This window comes from Parasteatoda tepidariorum, chromosome 7 (assembly GCF_982258835.1).
Source record: "Parasteatoda tepidariorum strain Cologne lab strain chromosome 7, Ptep-v5.0, whole genome shotgun sequence".
NCBI classification, from domain to species: domain Eukaryota; kingdom Metazoa; phylum Arthropoda; class Arachnida; order Araneae; family Theridiidae; genus Parasteatoda; species Parasteatoda tepidariorum.
The window spans coordinates 56,119,914-56,142,398 of record NC_141761.1 but is presented as its reverse complement, the minus strand read 5'-3'; the positions used below and the strand labels follow the sequence as shown (position 1 = coordinate 56,142,398).

General features: G+C 30.1%; 1 protein-coding gene across 2 annotated transcripts in view; it reads right to left on the bottom strand.

Annotated features, from left to right (window-relative positions):
• LOC107456521 (ephrin-B2a) overlaps positions 1-22,485 on the bottom strand; it is a 399,131-nt gene that overhangs the window by 47,646 nt on the left and 329,000 nt on the right. The window lies entirely within an intron of this gene.

The following is a 22,485-nucleotide window of genomic DNA, read 5'->3' as shown; positions in this document are numbered from 1 at the left end:
AGAAATTGGAGAGAAAATTTCCAGAACTATAAAATACACTGGCGACGCCATTAGTTTTAACACACAAGCAGTAACTCACAAATGTAGAGGTACCGTTATAATAAAACACTTCCCACCCAGTTACACAGTTTTTGTTTTATGATCCATACATTTTATTGCTGCATCCAGAAAAAGATAAGGAAGCACAGATCGCTCAGTCATAGGCTTGTTATTCCACGTGCCAAGTTTTCTGGCATGGTGATAATCAGCAAGAACATTCATACTACCGCTTCGGATATGTTCCCAAATTACTCTCGTTTGTCGCTTTTAGCATTGTGGATTAAAAAAAAGAAAATAATAATACAGAAGTAAGGAAAACAAAAAAAAGAGAAGGATCTTTTTGCAGTAAGTCACTTCATGTTCAGATATACAGATGGAAGGAATGAGAGATGGTTTGTTATAGGGAGAAAAAAAAGTCTCTGTTTTGAGAGTTTGCCAGCATTTGCTATGCCGCTTTAAAGAAACACAGAAAGACAATTTTTTAGACAACTCTCATAACAGTAATCAACCCTGGAGATGATAAAGGAACAGTTTTTGAGCGATGAGGTATAATAGTGTCCCCAGCAAATCTCTAAGGATTTATTTGTCATAGCGAACTCGATAGCACAATAAACGGGATTATGAAGGATTATGGCCCGAGATGTAGGTATATTTAGAAGTAAAGTTTAAAATACAACTTCAAATACAACAAGATAAGGTTCATTTTCAACCAAGCAAGCGAGGGGAAATAAAATGGCGATCAAGTTCAGTTCGAGTTTTATTTTCCTGCTGTGATTACAAATAATAATGCTGATGAAAACCCCAAATTGCTTTTATCTATGAATTCTCTTAACTTTTTCTCGTTATATCTAGTCACTCTAAACCAGTGTTTCCCTAAGTGTGGTACGCGTACCCCCAGGGGTACGGGAACAGTTTAGCGGGGGTACGCGTTTTTATGCGAAATATCTTGCAACTTATTTAAAAACAAAGCTAGCCATGAAAATTTACGATTAAGTATTTTTCTATTGGCTATTTTTTGCAGAGGTAACAGTTAATAATTAGTGATGTCAACAGCTAGATGTGTTTTTTTAACTTTTGTGCCATTTTTTTCATCACAGCAAAAACAATATCATCTGATGCAAATAAACTTATTAACAAAATTAAGAACGAAAAAAAAAATATTTTTAAGAAAATATACTATCTTTTTTATCAGTGGTACACAGCATTACGAAAAATTTAGATATGGGTACACAAAACTCATAAGTTTGGGAAACACTGCTCTAATCATTTAAGTTCTTTGAGTAAACAATCCAATGCACAAAGCGGGGATGGCTGGCTGTGTATTTCTAGGATACAATTTCAATTACCACTAAAACTTAAACTTGTCCTCGGAAACGCGCATAAGTGTGTTTTTAATTACATTACAAGAAGTTCTGCATAACTTTCAGAGAAATGGAATCGAATGACAACAAAAGAGCTTCCATCAGAGAACTGAGAGCCAAGATGCTGAGCAGCAGCTGGGTGAACTGGATGAGTACTCATTTGAGTGCACCCATCTTAGGCGTTCAGTTAGGCAGCGCCAAAAGCTTAGTGAAAAAGGGCTATGGCTGTAGAATATTACCCACAATAGACGATTCATTTTCCTATTCAAAGCGATCAGTACGATACCATTTTTTTCAAGCCAAACACCTCTCGAGTATCCATGGGGAAATGGACCGTAACACGTACCACAAAAGCTCCGAAGAACAGCAAGCATAACACTGTGTGCAAGTAAAATTATTCAGTAAAAAGGTTCTTGGCGCTATAGAAGAATGAGTTTTCATTCGTTTGATTTCCATTGCAGCACATATTTTATTCAAACTTGATGAACACAATAGGGGTGAGAGAGCCTTTGTAGCAAGCGACAAAGATCCCAGGGACCACAGAAGCCAAAAAAAATGAAAATAAAGGAAGTATTTTTAAACTTGAAGGGAAGACGCTGAGGGAACTCCCCATTCAAGATTCTTCCAGATTCCCCCAAATCCCCACCTTAGCAGCACAGTAATTTTAAATGGGGAAGCGACATGCTGACAAATCTGTCATCTAAGCACAATGGGTCACCTAAGGATTGTAAATTACATGTTCAAAAAATGGTGAACAATATCATACAAATTGAATAAGATTGTTAAGAAGTTCATGTACTTGAGATTTTCAAAATAAGGGCTGGTCAAATCTATGTAGTTGTGGAAGATTACAGCAGATTATAGAGGATATAGTCTATATTAAACAATTTCAAAAATAAAATGGCAAAATGGAACGTCTAGTTTGACTCTTAATATTGGATGTTGGATTGCATACAATAAATAAGAAGTGCTTTGCGAAACCGGCTTTATCAAACATCATAACTTACCAAACAATTTTCTATTAAAAATTGAATGAAAAAAGACTTAAAATATGTTTACTCATAAATTATATAAAAGATACTGCTATAAACGAAAATATCTTATACCAGAAGGAAAATTAACAACCAAAACTCGTTAAGTAGGAAAATTTTAAAGAAAAAACAAAATCTTTTTCTGTAATGATAGATGAAGATCAAATGTGTAAAATTGTTGGATTCATGCATCACTAACGTCAAGTTAAAAATTTTAAGGTTATTTGATAGCGCCAAACATTAAAAAATTTTTTTTTAGGTTTTTAGCTTGCATTTCTTTCAATCTGAAGAAAAAATGAGTAAAGCACTGTTTACAAGTTCGTTAAAGTAAAATTAAACTTTTTTTTTTTTTAGTGTTTCACTCACAATACAAAAAATTAATCGAAGTTCACCCATTGGAACTTACAGAACGGGTAATAGACAAGCATTAGAATGAAATTTATAATCAGAAAAATATACATACAGTCAGCTTTTATCCAAAGTAAATTCAATTTTATAAATTACTCACCTAAAAGAAAAAAGAATAAACAAATTAGCTTTAGAATAAACATAAGTAAGCACATACAAAAAAAGACAAAAAACAAATAATACTACAAGAGCAAATAATATGCATTAAAGCCAATAGCACAATTACTATATTTCTTATAAACATTTCACTATGTTGACACGCAATGGAAAGAGGTTTAGAGCTACCATAAAACGCAAAGTTTCAATTTAAGTAACAGGTCATGCACAGGGCGAATAAACATTTCAATGCTTATTTTTTCGTAAATAATATTTAGAGAGATTTTAAATATGAATTTTTGTGCCATTAAATCTTTCGCGAAAGTGATAACTAGAGCCCGGACTTCGATGACCTAAAATTTCAACTAATACCCTTGAAAAGTTTCAAAAAATGCCCTTAAAAATGCGAAAATTGTGCTAAAAATGCCTTATGACATGACTTAAATAAAGTAAAAATATTGAACTAAAACAATGTTTTACTCTTTAAAATTATTATGAGTCATTCCAAAAAATATAAAGCAACGCACTACTTGTTCTACGTTCATTAAAGTTTGAAAAATATGTTTTATATCCTAAAATAACAACAAAAAATGGAAAACAGTAACAAAGAATTACTTCTAAAGATTTTATATCAATCAATAACATAATGGCATGCAGGTGGTATTGAGAGTTACAATATGAAATGTAAAATTATAAGACAAATCTTCCATTTCATGTAATAAAAATAATAAAAATTGGAAAAAATTGACAAAAAACTTAAAAAATGCAAAATACGCCCCAAAATTTAAGAAAAATGCCCCATAAATCTAAATAAATGCTCTAAAGGACAAAAAATGTCTAAAAATGCAAAACATTGCAAATGTCATCAAAATCCGGGCCTTAGTGATAACTAATTTCGGATCGCACGAATAATGAATGTTACAAAAAATTATCAGAATATACAAACTAACAAATTCGTCAATATTTCCATCTCAACTGTTATCAAGGTTCAATTTCGCAAAATGACAAGGTGACAAAAGCTTTCATATAAAGAATTGCCAGAATCAAAAACAAATTGATTATTTTTAATAGTATGTCCATCTCGAATGTTATCTAGCTCATTTTCTAATGACAAGACGACAAAAGCTCGGAAACGTTCCCAAGTTCCAATGTCAGTAGGCAAAACAAATCATATTTCTTTCAATTAATCCAAAAAAACAGCAGTCTAAAAAGTAAACATATGAGCATTAATGCGACTTTATGAAAAATATATTTCCTCCCTAACTCTCATGAGATCACCATGGTGTGAAGGAAACATGTCAACGGATCATTTGTTAAGTAGAGGAACATAAGGACAGTTTTTTTTATTTTTTATATATAAACACTTCGCGTTCAAGGGCTCCATTGATGACTTCATTTGCTGATTAGAGCATATTAAGGCTTAATTAAACATATAAACAGAATTTATCACAAGTTATGTTTATGAAAAGTTGTTTAAAGATGAAATTGCCAAGTCATTATCCAAGAAAGTTATCAAGCTTTATAGTAAGAAGGAGAAGGAGAAAAAAAAAAAAAAAAAAAAAAAAAAAAAAAAAAAAAAAAAAAACGGATTTTTATCTGCTTTAAGAAAATAAGTTTTAATCAAAAGAAAATATGTCAGTCAGGTCTTTCGACGTAAAAAACGTAATTTTAATCAAAAGAAAATATGTCAGTCAGGTCTTTCTACGTAAAAAACGTAATTTTATTCAAATAAAAATATGACAGTCAGGTCTTTCTGCGTAAAAAACGTAATTTTAATCAAAAGAAAATATACCAGTCAGGTCTTTCTACATACTTTTAATCAAAAGAAAATATGTCAGTCAGGTCTTTCGACGTAAAAAACGTAATTTTAATCAAAAGAAAGTTCTCTCTACGTAATTTTAATCAAAATAAAATATGTCAGTCAGGTCTTTCTACGTAAAAAACGTAATTTTATTCAAATAAAAATATGACAGTCAGGTCTTTCTGCGTAAAAAACGTAATTTTAATCAAAAGAAAATATACCAGTCAGGTCTTTCTACATACTTTTAATCAAAAGAAAATATGTCAGTCAGGTCTTTCGACGTAAATAAACGTAATGGAAGGAAACAATTACACACATAAAAAATTTGAATGGGAGGATTTCGGACAATTTACTAGTAAAGGATAAATTTTGTATAATTTCAAAATTTTTTAGAAAATCATTTTGGGGTGAAAACACGATTTCCCAACAGGCAATAAAATATTGTATAGTCAATTCAATATTGTTAAAGTATTTAAATGTCATTAAATGTCGAAATTAAATTAAGTATCCATCTGGAAACGTAAAAAGGTACAGTTTGACGCAAAAATGTCACTATTGGGAAAAGCGTGGTTCGTCACTGGATTGCAACAAAATCCTCAATTACTGATAGTATTTCTTTTCCTATAACTTTACTAGTTAACATAATAGATAAATTACGTATTAACTAAATGTAAGAACCATTTACGTAGCCAGAAACTTTAAAATAAAAAATAGCACTAAAATTAAAATTAATAAATTTTTTTAAAATGCAACACAATCAAGTCAAGAAAACAATGCTGTTACGAACAAAGAAACAAATTAAAAGAATTTTTTTTTAACGGCTTTATTAATTTTTCTCACGTTGATTATATATTGAATATGTAACCATCTTCCTCATATTGCATAATATGCATACATATTCAGTGATTAAAAACAATTAAACAAGATATTATTTGATAAGCCGGGGAAATTACAAGTAATTATAAGTTATAACATTAATCAGGGTGATGCAAAAATCATGGGACAAACCTGTAGGAAAGGCAGGTCATATCGTGAGGATTAAGAACTGCACAGTAACGCATGACCAGAAATGTCATTACACGCCGCTAGGGGCTCTTTCCTATAATGAGCTGTTTCTACGAGCGTCTTTGAGCAGGTACTCTTATTTATTTAAATTACCTTAATTTCTTGTTTTCTATTAAATATTGTTCAAAATTGCATTCAAATCGGATCAGAAATAACTGTTTTTACAGTAGTTAATTTATGGATTTGGAGTTAGTCGGAGAATCATTAAAATACGATCAATAAATCAATCCTATTCATTGCCAAGCAATTTTTTTTCTTTCTTATCATTCTGTCTTCCTTTTCTTTTAATGAAAACAAATGAAGAAAAAAAACTTTTTTTAAAAAAATACAAACAAACAAAATAAATACAAATTATTAGAAAGAAATGGGCATAAGCAGGAAATTGAAAGATCAAAATGGAAATTGCCAACTCGACTAACTACTAATACCTAAATTCCAACAACGCAATCCAACTCTTACTGCGAAACAATCACTTTTCAAACAAAGCCTTCTTGCAAACCATACAGGGCATCTTGGGCAGTTTACAAAGCCAAAGAACCATTAGACAGGCAGCCCATATCCTTACATATATTACATCCCACAAACCATGGAGATCATGTGACAGTTGAAGCTTCCTTGGAAATTGCGAGTGTTTTGAGATACGGCTTGTTCGGGAAGGGTTGAAGCTTAAATCGCGAGCAATTAGCGAGTTGTCCGAGAGGCATTATGAATTTGATGTTGCCATCAGACGAGGAATAAGATTTGACAGAAATTAATGGGAAGGCTACTGGATTGTTTCATGAGGTCATGTGGTTCCGGGTTCTGTGTAACAGAAGATTTGATATCAGGGTGGAATGATAAATGATATTGTTTCTCTTAAGAAGGTTCCTTTAATCGAACAAAAAATGAGGAGCGTACAGTTTACAAGCTGAATAGCAGTAAAAAGTAGTTTATTTGAAGAGTGAATGTAACAGCTTATCAAATAAAGGGTTATTTTACTTTCACTGCAGCTTAATAACTTTCGAAAAAATAGAGTTAATTAAACTCAAGTTTTCCTATGCGCTGGACTTACTTTACATTGTTAAGAAATTTTGGAAAGTGCTGAACATTACTATGGTATAATTGAATGGGGAAATGGTTCAATTTAATACCGTATTAAGGTTTCAGCAAAATTGCACCGAAATGTGGTTCAGAGGTTTTTTTGCAACACAGATTTGAAAATATCTTGTTAAATGTCTCAATTGGAGACTTTTTTCTGGGTTCGAATTATCTACGCTTAGTCCACTAAGCAGCTTTTAAAAGAACTTTGTGGTAGAAAATGTTAAGTGCTGTAAAAATAAAATCTTTAGCCATGAAATTTTTAGAGCTTTCGTAAAACACTCACAACTGACTCTAATATGTTTTTAAAATTGGAAATTTGAATGTTTTTTTTCCTTTCAAAATACCATTAAACATGTTCAAGTAAAGTACTAAGAAGTTTATTGTACAAATTTTACATAAATGAAGTTCAATCTGTGGATTAGTTCACAATTGTGTTAAATCTTAGAAAACCTAAATCAGTGCAGCTCATAGGCAAAAATAAATAGATTCAAAGCTGAACAATTAACTTAAAACCTTAATATCTACCTAACTAAATAGAGTAACTAAGTTGAAAAAAGCTTTCCTTCAAAATGATTCACAGTAATGAGTTAATAAAGTAAAAGAAATAATTTGCAGGATAATGTTCTCTTCGCACCATTATTTTGGTCGGTGCACACTAATCCATATCCATGATTTTCGAATTAAAAAAAAAAAAAAAAAAAAAAAACATTTAACATTAAAAATACTTGATATATTTTAAATAACAAAACCAGTTATTTTAAAAGTGTGTTGACATGGGGAGGTATTTAAAAGATATATTCCCGAATAATAAAGTCGAATTTCTGAAAAATCTACAAATAATAACAGAATGCAACTAACAATTATGCGGGATAACAGATATCATATCAGTAACACAAATGGAGATATCTTTCAAAAACGAATAATACGCTTCGAAATTTCCTTCTAGACCAATGGTTTCCAACTGGCGGCCCCCGGCCCGCGAAGCCTTTTTTTGTGGCCCACGAACTAAAATAATATTTGTCATTTTTCGTAAAAAAACTATATGGGTTTAAAATACTTTTCTTTCGTTAAAAAAACCCAATTTCTTCGTTTCTGTGAAATTTAACATACCAACGGCGCAAAAAAATTTATTTCTCAGGTTTTGCATCCAAGAAAATATTTATTCAAATACAAAAATAATCGTCAATGTTACTTAAAACTTTTCTTCTAATTTAAATTTGTAATTCAATACGTTTCTTTTGCAAGACTTGATAAAAATCTGACAGTAATATTTAATGTTCCTTCAAACATAAGAGTCCTACATAAAATTTTGGTAAAGTTGCGGGCCGCCATTTGACTGGTGTTTTTAATTGCGGCCCCCGGCCTCATGTAAGTTGGAAACCCCTGTTCTAGACGTAAGCAACATTATAAAAAAAAAAAAAATAAAAAAAAAAAAAAATAAAAAAAAAAAAAATAAAAAAAAAAAAAAAGAGTTCCCGCGCATATCTGCCTGATGAGGAGTGAGTGACGAATGTTTCGTCAAAAGCTAGAGAATCAAAAATTAAACGCTGTCTGCGGTACGATTAAACATCCACGATCTTATTGTTTCCCGAGCAGTGACATTCAACTACGATATTTTCTTATGAGTCCGATTTATTTACTTTCATTTATAAAGATAAATTATTACCCGATTATCTAAAAGGGAGGTTGAAGAGCGATCGAATATTACAAGGATTGAAATTAGTCCTCTTGTTATCGTCGAGTGATCGAAAATCCGGCGCACGAAGGTAAATTAAATTTCAATATCAATCACACCCTTCCAGCGGAGGAATTCTTTTTAATTTCGATTTTGTCGTTTTCGTGACGGAATAAAAGAAAATTCCATTTTCTGTTTCCACAGATACCATTTTTTTTCTTCTTTTCCATTGTAATTCCGACTGTTGTTTATGAACAAATGAAAAAGGATACGGGGTAATCGATATGAACGGTTTAAATTATCTACATCGTATTAATACGATTTTATTCGAGTAAAATCAGAGTGCTGTTGACAAATAAATAAAAAAAAGGAGGCATTGTTATACGGATCTTGCCCTCAGCTGCAATATTTTTTTTTCTTTAAATGAAAATGCGAAGTTATGAAAATAATGATTTTCAATGCTCGCATATTAATTTTTTAGAAATAATTTAAATTACATTGAAGTTGCGGTCAAGTATAAATGAAATATAGATGAATAAAAAATTTAATAATAGATTAAATTTGATGGAAATGAACATTCAATTTAAGATGCAGAATTTTTCCGAAATTTATTAAAATGATTGTGTATTGCTTCGCTATTATTCGCTTGTTTCGTTCTTTAACTTATTATAAAATGACTAAAAAAAAAGTATTGGTTTCTTGAGAGTAAATTGATTATTATTATATAATAAAAAATTAAAGCATTATCTAATATGCGTTGCAAGAACACGCCAAAAATCAACATTTTAATGTAAATGGGGGGGGGGAGCAATACATTAATTTTATTTAAATTAGAATAACTTTACACTTTCGGAGAACGGGAATCATGGAAAATGAAAACAGTAGAATAAAATCAAAATGTAATCATTAGTTTCTTGAAGAAAAAAAATGAATAAAAATAATAAGAAATAAATAAAAAAAAATTAGAATATGGCAGCTAAATTCTAATCTACAATTCCACTTAATTTCGATACTCCTGTTTTATTATATTTTTCATTTTAAAAATCTCGAACTCGATGTTTTGGTAAAATATTGCATTGTGTTTGGTAATTTGGTATAGCAACAAAACAAAAAATTACATTGAGTGCAATAATAAGAAATGCACAATTTCGAGAACAATGAATTCTCTAATAATGAATGTACACAATTCATTCATTGTAATGAAACCTACATGACTACCAACATTTAAGTTTTTTTTTTAGACCTCTTACATTTATGTATAAATTATTTATCAAATCGATTTCAAATAAAATTTTTTTAATGAAGAAAAAAGATATTTTGCAACCACTGGTGAAAAGTGTGAGGGAAAAATAAGTTAAACTTTGCAGCTATGCTAATGCAAAGTTATTATTATCTAATTTCAAGCGTAGTCAGCTACAATAGCAGAGATATCCTATAAAATGTATAAGAATTTATGTAATTTTTTTCGTGAAATAAATTTTAAAAAGAATGATAATGTTTTGTGCCAAATAAAAAAAAATTGGGAAATGTTTCAGATTAAATGGGGTTACGAGTAAGAAGAGGGGGAAGCTTAGGTACAAATAACAAAATTAAATTCACTAAGAACTGAAAAAAAAAAGGGATTTTGTCTTAAAGCGTCAGTGGAAGAAAAAAAAAGAAAACATTTTAAACTATTTTTTATCTTTCCAGTACTCTCTTCAAAATGACATATCCGATGACAGACTATGACGAAATGAATTCGGAAACGGATTTTGCCAACTCCTGTCACAGATCAGCTACGTTTCAGAAAGAGAGGGGTGGGGAAACAGAAGGGGGAAAAATTATATGCGAAGAAGAGGGATTGTTTCGAGCTTAAAACAGAAGAGAGAAAAAATCCCGCCACTTTGTAGATACAAATCTGCTATTTTTATTTAACACTGAGCCATTTCCCCCATGTTTCACGGCTGTCGTAGCGCACTAAGAATTCGTACTAATTAACCCAAGATTTCAGCTAGCTACGCTGTTCGTTTCATCTTCCGTTAAAAAAAAAATTTAAAAAAATAACAGATCGAAAGAAAAGATATGTCTCATTCTGTAAAATTAACACCGCATATTCTTCTCTTTGGAGTGTCATTTTTAACTAAGAAAAATTAATCATTAGCGCGAATGAAATGAAGAATAAGAATATTTTTTGTTGTTAATTAACTTTTTTTAAAACTATTTTTTTTTTTATTTCCAAAAAAAAAAAAAAAAAAAAAAAAAAAATTAAAAATGGAAGAAAAAAAAAGAAAGAAAAAAAAATCATTTAATATAATTAGGTTAACTTTTTTTTTCTTCGAGGAAGGCATGCATAGATATTATCGGCTCAGTAAATTAAAAAAAAAAAAAAAAAAAATTATAAATTTTTGCTGCAAAAATTAAAAATTTGTTTCCATGTAAAACTGTTAGAAATTTAATGCGTTTCTATTTATAAATGCATGCGCTTTAAAAAAAAAAAAAGTACAGGGACGTAGCCATTATTTAGTCAATATAGGTTCTATATTGACCAATGTAGACCCTATATCGGCCATTCTAGGAACTATATTAAAAAATCTAGACATCCCAATATTGGTAGAGAATTTTATATCCAATAGAGAGAATTTTATACCCAAATGGGGCCATGGTAAAATTGTTGCTAGGTTAAGTTCAGTATAGCACAGTTTCATTAATGCTAAGTGAAAGTGAAAAATATCTTTATTAAGAGGTTGCTTATACCGCGGGGGAAAAATCATCCATGGCAAATTCTCTCTAAACTACACTAATTTAAAATTTAAAGTATAGGAAGTTTAACATGTTTATTTTTTTTTTTTGTTCAATATATTAAATTTCAAGGAAATTATAGCTGACTTAGCAGTAGTTACGGAGAGAGGAAATAATCAGGCATAATTTGATGTATGAAAAAAAAATCCAGCATTTGAGACTTCTTAAATTACTTTTGGTTTCCATGAACAAATTTTTTTTCTCTATCTTTTAATAAACTAATGTAGTTTGAAAGAGAATTTACCATGGATGATTTGCCGAAGTCCTTTGGACGGCACAGTTTTATTCGTTTAATTTATTTTTCGTATCAACGTCCTCTTTAATAACATATGCCTCTTGAATGCATATGCATTATGCTTTCAAAAGGAGCATCTAAAAATTTTTTTAGGAAGTAAGGTCTAACTACAGCGGTCTGTCCAAACATTTTGTGAAAGGTCCGTTTTTGTAAAATTGTGAAAAAATTACTCGTAATTTGGGAACATAAAATAAACGTTAAGTCATATTCTTTCAACCAGGGTCCGCTTTTATGAATTTGAGCAAATAGGGTCCGTTATTGCAAAAAAACTTTTTCAAAGAGTTTTTAATTTGTAAAGATGTACAAGATTATGCTCAACACTGTAAAATTATAATTAAAAAAATTAAATTTTAAAAAATAAACAGCAATTGCAGCTACTAAATTAGTGATGCAACATACAAATATTTGGCATTCAGCCTCTACTGCTGAACGCAGAATATTCATTTCGGACGAATAAAGGAAGAAGCGTCTGCCTAAGACAAAATGTAGTTCCGTTTACATCTGTCTCCCCCCCCCCTTCCTGGGAAGGGTTTATTCGATTAACAAAACAATAATGAAGATAAAAAAATTTGTGAAGGGTCCGAAAAAAGATAAATTATTTTGTGAAGGGCCCATTTTTAAGTTAAAATATTTTGTGAAGGGTCCGTTTTTATGAAAAGATATTTTGTGAAGGGTCCGTTGACGAACCCAAATTTCTTCTAAACAGACCCCTGAACTATATATAGATATATAATTTTTTATTTTGTATAAAGGAAACAAAAACTATTTTAAAAACCAATTTAAAAAATACAATAATGCAAATCAGTAACCTATTGCCTATTTTAACACTCGATACAAATAAAGCACAATATATTTCATAAATGTAACTAAAATGAGGAAGCGAAATTCAATAAAATTATCAGGTAAAAGAAGAAGAAAAAAATTGTCGATAGGACTACAAGCAGACAGACAGAAAAAGAGAGGGCACCGCCCGTGCTCGAAATATCTTTTAAGGATTCAAGGTTAAAGAAGAAAGAAAAAAAATTCCCCAGACTCAACAACACTTCTACTTGACAACTGAAGAGCTGTCTTAGTTGGGAGCAGTTTTTGTTTAGCTAGTGAAATCATAGAATAGCCGGACTTCACAAATGTGTTTATATTTTCCTTCTGCGATGAAGGAAAAATAAAAGGAAAAGATAAGTGCCCTGGGTGACTACTGGAAATATGGCACCTTTTTTGAAGTGTGATGTTTCCCAGTAAAAAATTGACGAGAGACAAGGAATAAAAGATGTTTATTATTAAAGTTTCTGTATCACAGATTTGTTTCAATAAATCATCACTCATGCAAGAAGGGTGAAATCGGATGCAAGATACTTCAACCCCGCTATCAGACTTGTTACTTTGATTTAATTCAAATTTTTTTTTTTATTTCTTTAGCATCGACGGTCCAAAATTGAGCAGATTAACCGATTGAAGTTTTTCATCTGATTGTCTGATCCAGAAAAGTTTTACGAGTCAACTTTAAATCGCAAAAGTAAATAAAGGATAATAGCCGTAACGACCCCCTCCACCAACAACAAACTATTGCGAGATAAGTTTATTTTATTTTGGTTTTACTCCGAAATATTAAATGCACACAAAGAATTATTATATGAGCTACAAATATTCGATTCGGATTTTGTTCTCTGTTGGGATCAATTACGGAAACAGAATCACATTTCTTTGGTTACCACTTATTATAAACACCACAGGTTAAACACCACAGGTTAAACACCACAGGTTTTACAATAACTGAGATATAATATTTGGTTTAGTAAATTTGGTAAATAGTGGTAATTCAGCAGTATAGTAAATATGGTAAATTCGAACATAAAATACGGTTATCATAACATGGCGGTAACATTTTAATGGTTACTCAAAAAACACATTAGTTATTGTTTTTTTTTTTTTTTTTTTTGCACCAGCGTTAATACGGCAAACTTACATATTGTAAAGCCTCTCAAATTCAGGCAAATTATCTACTTTTAAATACTTGTTAGCCACATAGTTAACGTAAAATACGAAACATAATATAAACGTTTTAATAGTAAATGTTGTAATATTACGGCAGGTGAAAATAATAGTTTGAGGGGAAATATAGAGGTGAATTACTTCTTTTTAAATATTATGTTAATTACAAATGTTTTTCGATGATAATTAAAAATTAACTCATTTATTCAATTAATTACACTTAGAAAAGTGAGAAAATTTTATAAATTTCCTTACTGTTTCTTTGTTTATATACAAACGTTATTTTTAATAGCCTCATAAATAAATAATCACATGAAAGCACAACCCAATTAGATATTTATGTTGACTCCTTATTCCGTTATTAGGTCCGAAGTAATAGTAGAGAAATCTAATAATAATAGTATAGAAATAATAATGATAATAATAGTATAGAAATCTAATGATGGTGCCGCAGTCTTCCATTGGTGGAATATTTATTTTTCTTTGGCCGGAAAATCACATGATATAATCTAGTTCTCTCATTAATTTATATATTTTCTTGGTTATCATCAGCATGAAATTAATAAAGTCATCAAGCATAAAGTTATTGTTTTTCCTTTCAAATATTTTTGTATCTCAAAACTAGCAAAAAAAAAAACTTTTTTACACTACTATCATTACGTTTTTGATTGTTTTCTAAATTAATAGTTTAAAAATTAAAGGAGTTGTTACTTTCTTAGAACATAATTCTATGATATTAACTTTTTTTACTTTAAGATAAATTTTATTTCAATCAGTGTCTAAATTTTTTGGGGTAAACTACTTTAAGGTTCAATTATAAATTACCGTTTAAAGAGATTCGTTAATGATTTAGAACTTAACGATTAACTTCTTGCACAATGTGATACATATGCAAACTGTATTGTCTCAGCATGTTCGATAAGCGAAAACATTTAAATAACAGTTGTGAACTAATCAAATTTGTTATAATAACATAATTATTATAATTTATGCTCACTAATCGATCTTAATAGAATCATAAAGCTTAAACTAGATCATTCACACCATTTATCATGTATTTTAGATGAACAATTTCAACTTTTGAGAAAACCATCGGGGTTGGTGAACGGTAGCGAACAGGGGTCTAGTAACCTAGTAGTAAAATAATTTCCAAATGTCCGAATAGTATTTGAATATAAAAAATAATTATAAAGCAAAGTTGACCCGCATTCGAATCCTAGCAATGGCAGATTGATACGAATTCGATTCGCCCCGACCACAGTGCCGACGTAAAATATCTTCAGTGGTCAGAATCCCCTTGCCGTCGGGCTAAATGTGGGAGGTTATTGTGATTTTCCTCTTCGTGTTACGCAAATGCGGGTTAATTCCATCAAAAAGTCTTCCACGAAGGCTAATTTGTTTCAATACTTGATCAAGGAGTTCTCATGTCTTCTGGGTTGGACTAAAAATTACAAGGATTTGGAATTGACATTGATTTTCGTTAACTCAGAATTGGGTCATCTGTTCAACGCTGGTTAGAAAATAAAAATAAAGCTAAAGCAACTACGAAACATTTTATGACTTTAACGTTACAGAAATAAACAGGGGGTTAGAATGTTTGGGGGGGGGGCAGTAAAATTTGCACTTCCCGAACATTTCTGAAAGGTTGGGGAGGGGTGACAGAGGCAGAAAGATTTCGGGGTCATTTAGGGGTCAAATCGTGATATTAGCCGACCTAGTTCCCCAGCCCTGTCGGAGAAAGGGCTTCTTTCAGTGGCGAGTTAGTGCGGTGTTTGGGAGAGAAATATCAAATTCCGAATATTTTGGAAAGAAAAGTATGTAAATACAAATTACGGGGGGCGGTGTTAATCGCATAAACGAACCCGCTTATTACTCTGTTTTTTATACTACCAGCAATGCGATATAGACCACCTTAAAAGATAATAGGCATAACTTAGAAAAACAGGCATAACTTAGATAAAGGCATAACTTAGAAAATAATCTTAAGATATTTTTTGAACTTCATTCTGCAATTAGTTCTCATATTTTCAATTTAAATTTTTGTAGCTTTAATTTGGCTATATCCTTTTTTTTTAATCCTCTTTGGTTGCATTGACAAAAACAGAAAAGATTTGTGGGTCGCTGGCTGGCACTGTATTCCGTGGCTAATGCTTACTGTAAACTCGAATGAAACAGAATTTTTTCTAATGGTCTATAAAGTATGTAACAAAATGTCAAAACAATTTAAAAGCTACAAAAATTTAAATTGAAAATAAGAGAACTAATTGCAGAGTGAAGTTCAAAAAATATTACTTAAGATCATTTTCTAAGTTACGCCTATTTTAGTAAGTTATATCTAAGTTATGCCTATTATCTTTTAAGGTGGTCTATATCGCATTGTTGGTAGTATAAAAAACAGTTTTTTATGAAAACTTTTAAAAAGATTCCTGTTTTCACATACAAATAATTGCGCTTTAACAGAGAAAGCAGTTTAATAATTCGGTTTCTTTTCAAAAATATCAAGTTTTGGAAGTTTAGAAACATCTACGTGCAAGGGAAATAAAATTGTAATCTTTTGATTAAAATAATAATAATAATAAAAAAGTTTTAAAATTGAGACAAAAAAAAAGTTGAACTTTTATATTTTTTTCACTCTGCAATTGGTATAAATTTAGAAATGACGCAAAGAGAAATGTTTTCAGAAGTATAGATTTTAATTTTTCATTTTTTTAACCACATTTTTCATGGAAGTTAAGGAAAAAAGAATTATCAAATAGAACAAGGATTATAGAACAATGGTTCCTTAACTTTCACTTTCTGGATTGCTGGAACACTTATTGTTTTACACGGTTAGGACAGGACACAGTTGTAAAATAATACGATATACATATTTTAGGGTATAGCATTAAGTTAACGAAGCACAGAATTTATTAAGAATCTATTTATTTTGCTTAAAAATAGATACCACCATTCTTTAGCAAAAGGTTATTTCATCGATTAAATGGATTCTATCGGCGCTTAAATCTAAGAAAGGTTAAACTTTAAAAAAATTCATCGACAAATGACTGCTACTTCAAAATAAGGAACACCAAAAATTTGGTTCCCAGAATTTTGATAGCTCGCAATAAGTTAAAGATTTAAAAAAAATCAAAGTCTGCTCTATCTATAATTGTAAGATTTGGAGAAAAAAAGAGAAAAATGCTTTAACCTGAATGTAAGCATAAAAAATAGTTTTTAAGTTCTTATACTAGTTATGGTATCGATCTAGTTCACAGAAAATAAGCATATTTTATTACTTAACATTCTTTTTCAAGATTTCATTCACACATTTTTAGTAAATAATGTAACGTTTTCTTGCAAATGATATGCTATTTTCATAATTCCTTAAGTTATTCATAACTGTTAGTTCAAATTTAGTGAAATTTAAGCCAGCGTCCTCTATGCTAATTCTGAAAATGGAGTAAAACATCCATAAAGAGAAACCCAATTGTGTGATAGTAAAAAACTTTGTGATCTAATTTTTTTAGTATTTTAAAAATTACTAAAACGCTACAGAATCTGTCCTCATAATAATTTGCTAATATTGAAATTATTAATTAATTATGATAATACTCTTTCAGGTGGAAAAATTCCGCCATATTGGTAATTTGAAAAACTTTTAAAATATTAAAACTATTTGTCCATTCTAAACACAGATAATTCTTTGAGGCGAGATGATTTATAGAGTTAAAAATCTTAGATTCGCTTCATGTCTAAAATCATAACATGGCTTTATTTTTGGCGAAAGAGCTTCAAAATACATTGTTAAATAAAAATACCACATGATATATATTTCTGATTGCGTTACAATTCTTACCATTACGTTGATCATTCTTATTTTTAAGGTGGTGCATATTATATCCAGCAGAGTATATTCGCTAATTTTTAATATTCCAATAACATTAAACATCTCGGACAAGATTAAAGTTTCCAAAATTGATAGGTTTGATTAGAAATCGAAATTCTAGAAGGTGAATCATCGCCAGTTTGGCGATATTGATCATTGGAGCAACCCCACAGAATAACATGCAAGGCAATTAAGTTAAATGGCCACTTCTCGATTTCTCAAGGTGTTAGAGGCGTCAACCTCACCACTAATAATTGCTTTGCGTCACCATTTCATAATACTCAATTCTTCAAAAGGTTCATCTTACAATTCTAAGAAGCGCATCATTTAGCGAGATCTAAAGACACAAAAAAAAAACAGCGTTTCGGTCATGGAATTATTTTCAAAGAATAAACCTGAAAATTTCTAGCGCTTTTATGAATCAGGCTTTCATAATAAACTCACCTGTTGGAAATGTTTAGATTCCACATATTTTTATATATGCATTAGAAACTAAATCCACCAACCTATCTTCGATTCATATTCTAATTAACAAGAAGTGATTAAATTCATTCAAATAATATAGTACTATTAAGGCTGTTTTTCGAAGGCTCTGTAGTCGCATGAAATGATTTCCAAATTATTTGCTATTTTCATAACTGCATAACATATTTTTACATATAAACATTCGAAACTAAATTCTCCAACCTATCTTCGATTCAAATTCTAATTTAACAAGAAGTGATTAAATTCGTTCCATAATATAGTACTATTAAGGCTGTTTTTCGAAGGCTCTGTAGTTGCATGAAATGATTTCCAAGTTATTTGCTATTTTCATAACTGCATAACATATTTTTATATATAAACATTCGAAACTAAATTCTCCAACCTATCTTCGATTCAAATTCTAATTTAACAAGAAGTGATTAAATTCGTTCCATAATATAGTACTATTAAGGCTGTTTTTCGAAGGCTCTGTAGTTGCATGAAATGATTTCCAAGTTATTTGCTATTTTCATAACTGCATAACATATTTTTACATATAAACATTCGAAACTAAATTCTCCAACCTATCTTCGATTCAAATTCTAATTTAACAAGAAGTGATTAAATTCGTTCCATAATATAGTACTATTAAGGCTGTTTTTCGAAGGCTCTGTAGTTGCATGAAATGATTTCCAAGTTATTTGCTATTTTCATAACTGCATAACATATTTTTACATATAAACATTCGAAACTAAATTCTCCAACCTATCTTCGATTCAAATTCTAATTTAACAAGAAGTGATTAAATTCGTTCCATAATATAGTACTATTAAGGCTGTTTTTCGAAGGCTCTGTAGTTGCATGAAATGATTTCCAAGTTATTTGCTATTTTCATAACTGCATAACATATTTTTACATATAAACATTCGAAACTAAATTCTCCAACCTATCTTCGATTCAAATTCTAATTTAACAAGAAGTGCAGGGGTCTGTCCAGACATTTTGTGAAAGGTCCGTTTTTCGTGAAATTGTGAAAAAATTACTCACATTCTTTCAACCAGGGTCCGCTTTTATGAAGGCGTGCAAATAGGGTCCGTTATTGCAAAAAAAAATTTTTTCAAGGAGTTTTGAAATTGTAAAGATATACAAGATTATGCTCAACACTGTAAAATTATAATTAAAAAAATTAAATTTTAAAAAATAAACAACAATTGCTGCTTCTAAATTAGAAATGCAACATACAAATATTTTGTATTTAGCCTATACTGCTGAAAGCAGAATATTAATTTCGGACGAATAATGGAAGAATCGTCTGCCGAAGACAAAACTTAATTCGTTTACATCCATCTTTCTTGTTTTCTACCCTGGAAAGGGTTTATTCGATTAACAAAATAATAATGAAGATAAACAAATTTGTGAAGGGTCCGATTAAAAGAAAAATAATTTTGTGAAGGGTCCGTTTTTAAGTTAAAATATTTTGTGAAGGGTCCGTTTTTAAGTTAAAATATTTTGTGAAGGGTCCGTTTTTATGAAAAGATATTTTGTGAAGGGTCCGTTAACGGACCCAAATTTCTTCTAAACAGACCCCTGAAGTGATTAAATTCGTTCCATAATATAGTACTATTAAGGCTGTTTTTCGAAGGCTCTGTAGTCGCATGAAATGATTTCCAAATTATTTGCTATTTTCATAACTGCTTGTTAGGTCAAGTTAGCCCATCTTAAGCCAGCGGCTTCTATAATTATTCCGAAAATGGCGTAAAACGTCAATATGGAGAAAGCCCGCAAAGACAAAAGCGTTGTGGTCAAATCTTTTAATATTTAAAAACTCAATATTATAGATTTTTGATTCTAAATGTATTTAAATAAAGTATACTTCTATTTTAATACTACTTGCTTAGTATGCTTATCAACAAGAAATCAAAGTCAGAGCATCGAAAGTTATTTTAAATCTAATACAATTTTCATATCTGTCGGGTATTAAATGAATAGTGTTTTTCGTGTCTTTTTCGTACATCAAAATAAGTATTGGATAAATTTCTTTGTTTATAAACAATAATATTTAATTCAAATACAATTTTAACAAATAGGTTTTACATAATTATTTACTGAGTCCGATTCGTAATTCAATATTGTAGAATTATTTTAATATTGTAGAATCTGTTCTTAGAAATAAAAAAAAAGGAATATTCATATTCAATGTTTGTTACTTTTATGATTAAATAGAAAGAAGATTAAAAATTCCGAAATCAAGAGTATCGATTAAGAGAAATAGAAACGAACTCTACAAAAGGAAAGAAGAAGAAAACTGCCATACTGCCTTCTACAGGTTGGTCACAAACTTTTGTTTGCTAGAGTAGCAATAATTTATATTTTTTTATATATGTTTCATAACATTTGATAGCTATTTTTGATCAAGTTTTTGAATAGCTGAGGTGTAATTTTTTTAACGATATTTTAGTGTAAGATTTGACTACTTAACAAATTAAAATTCAATACTTAGAACAACTATTTTAATCAACTCAAATATAATAAAATCATTTATTAGCAAGCAAATTTCATACTTTAATTTTTTAATAAAAGCTAATACTCGTTTTAAGAGTTAAAAAAAAAAGAAATTGAGTAGATAATTTTACACTGTTTAATTTTTTCCATTAAGAGAAGCACTATTATTAAATGGCTAACATGGGCTATTTTTTTTCTTCTCATCCATATAATAATATCGTTATTAAAGTTCAATTATTTTGGTGATGATGAAGTATGCGGCCATTTAAATAGTACAAAATAATAAATAAGCTCAACATACCTAAACTAGAATAATTTCAAATAATTAAAAGCTAGCAAGATTAGCGATTCAAAACAGTACGATGTTATTATAATAGCTAATTGATATTGATAATTGTCAAATAAAACTAAACTGGATTTTAAAAAAAAAATATGGAAGTTTTTTCTTTGAATGTGGTTTCTTGAACTCGAAGAGTGAAACCCTTCATCGCTGTACATAAAGAGTTGACCTTTGTTTCAACACTCTTAAAAATTTTCTTTTCATAACAGCGGCAGGAGCTAAAGCTATTAACACCTTCTCAGTCAAAACAATAGAGATTTTTATTGTTACTTCCGTACTCAACCATTGCTAACTAAGCACGTACGATTAGGAAGAAAGATGGCGAATCTAATCTTGTCAAGTATTCTATAAATAATATGAGTCAAATAGCAAAAGCAGCAGGGGAAGAAAAAAAGACAACAATCATTACAATTATAATAAAAAAAAAGGATTGGAAGAAAGGGTAAAAAAGGATTTTAATTGGATAGAAAGAGTTACGCACGAGCTCTTGTTGGAAAAAGGGGAGGAAATCATTCAAAATAACTGTTGCCAACAAGAATAATAAATAAAGAGGAAGAAAAAAAAAACTATGGATGCAAATAGATACGAAATCGTTTGGCAGTGTTGAAGTGCGTACTAAATCTTTTAAATTCAATTAGCATGTACTGAATGGAAGGGAAAACAGCCAGTTACAGTTAAAGATTGATGGCTTTGAAATCCACAAAAAAAATAACAGTAGGGAACATTTCAAGCCTTTTGTGTTAGATAATAGACTAAAAGTAACGAAGAGGAATCGAAATCGTGACATTTTTCGCAGCTGATAGAACGCATTGCAGACTAAAAACATTTGTTCGAAATGTGTAAAGCTCGCGACGAATCTTTATAAACACTATTTATTACACAATTTTGATTGTAATTTATTTCCTTTGTTCTCCTTAAGCAACAAGAATTGCTTTAAAAGCAATATAACTAATCAACCATGGCAAAAATTATCTGTATATCCAAACGTAGGTAGTCGATAAGCAGCAAGCGTGACTGTTACCGGGAAAAAAAAACATCCAGCACTTGACTGTCACAGTTTAAGTATGATTGGGGATGACATAAAGAAAAACTTATTCTCTTTTTAATGAGAGAAACCATAATAAAACAATAAAACACATAAGAAAGAAGAACGAAGTAAATTAAATATGAAGAAAAATCGGCACCAGTTTATGGCTCTACAAGACTGGTTTATTTATTTATTTATTTTTTTCTTCGGAAAGCAGTCGCATGCGAAATTGTCTCCTTTTGTCCACCAAATAAAAAGTCGTTCCGAAAATGGTATTATTTGACCTTCAAAAGTAAAAAAAAAGGTCAACAATAAGAGAGAAAGAAACATATGGACTTTTGTGTTAATTAAAAAATGAACAGAAAAAAAAACACTTGAACATACGAATAAGGAAAAAAAATTCAGCGGTATCATCAAAGAAAGCAAAGTAATTTCGGTATGCCTCCGCGGTTTTTAATTACGTTGGCACCTCTTGGTTTAATTACTGTAGTTCCTCAAAGGAGTCGAAAACAACAAAAATCAAAAGCATTTGAATTTTACAATGCATAAAAAACATCCATATCAATCATTGTTGCGGCACAAAAGAATAAGTTTATTGTATGTTAATGAAGAACAAGTAAAATTGGCTTCGTTTCAATAAAAGAATCTTCTACGGCATTTTAGGCAGA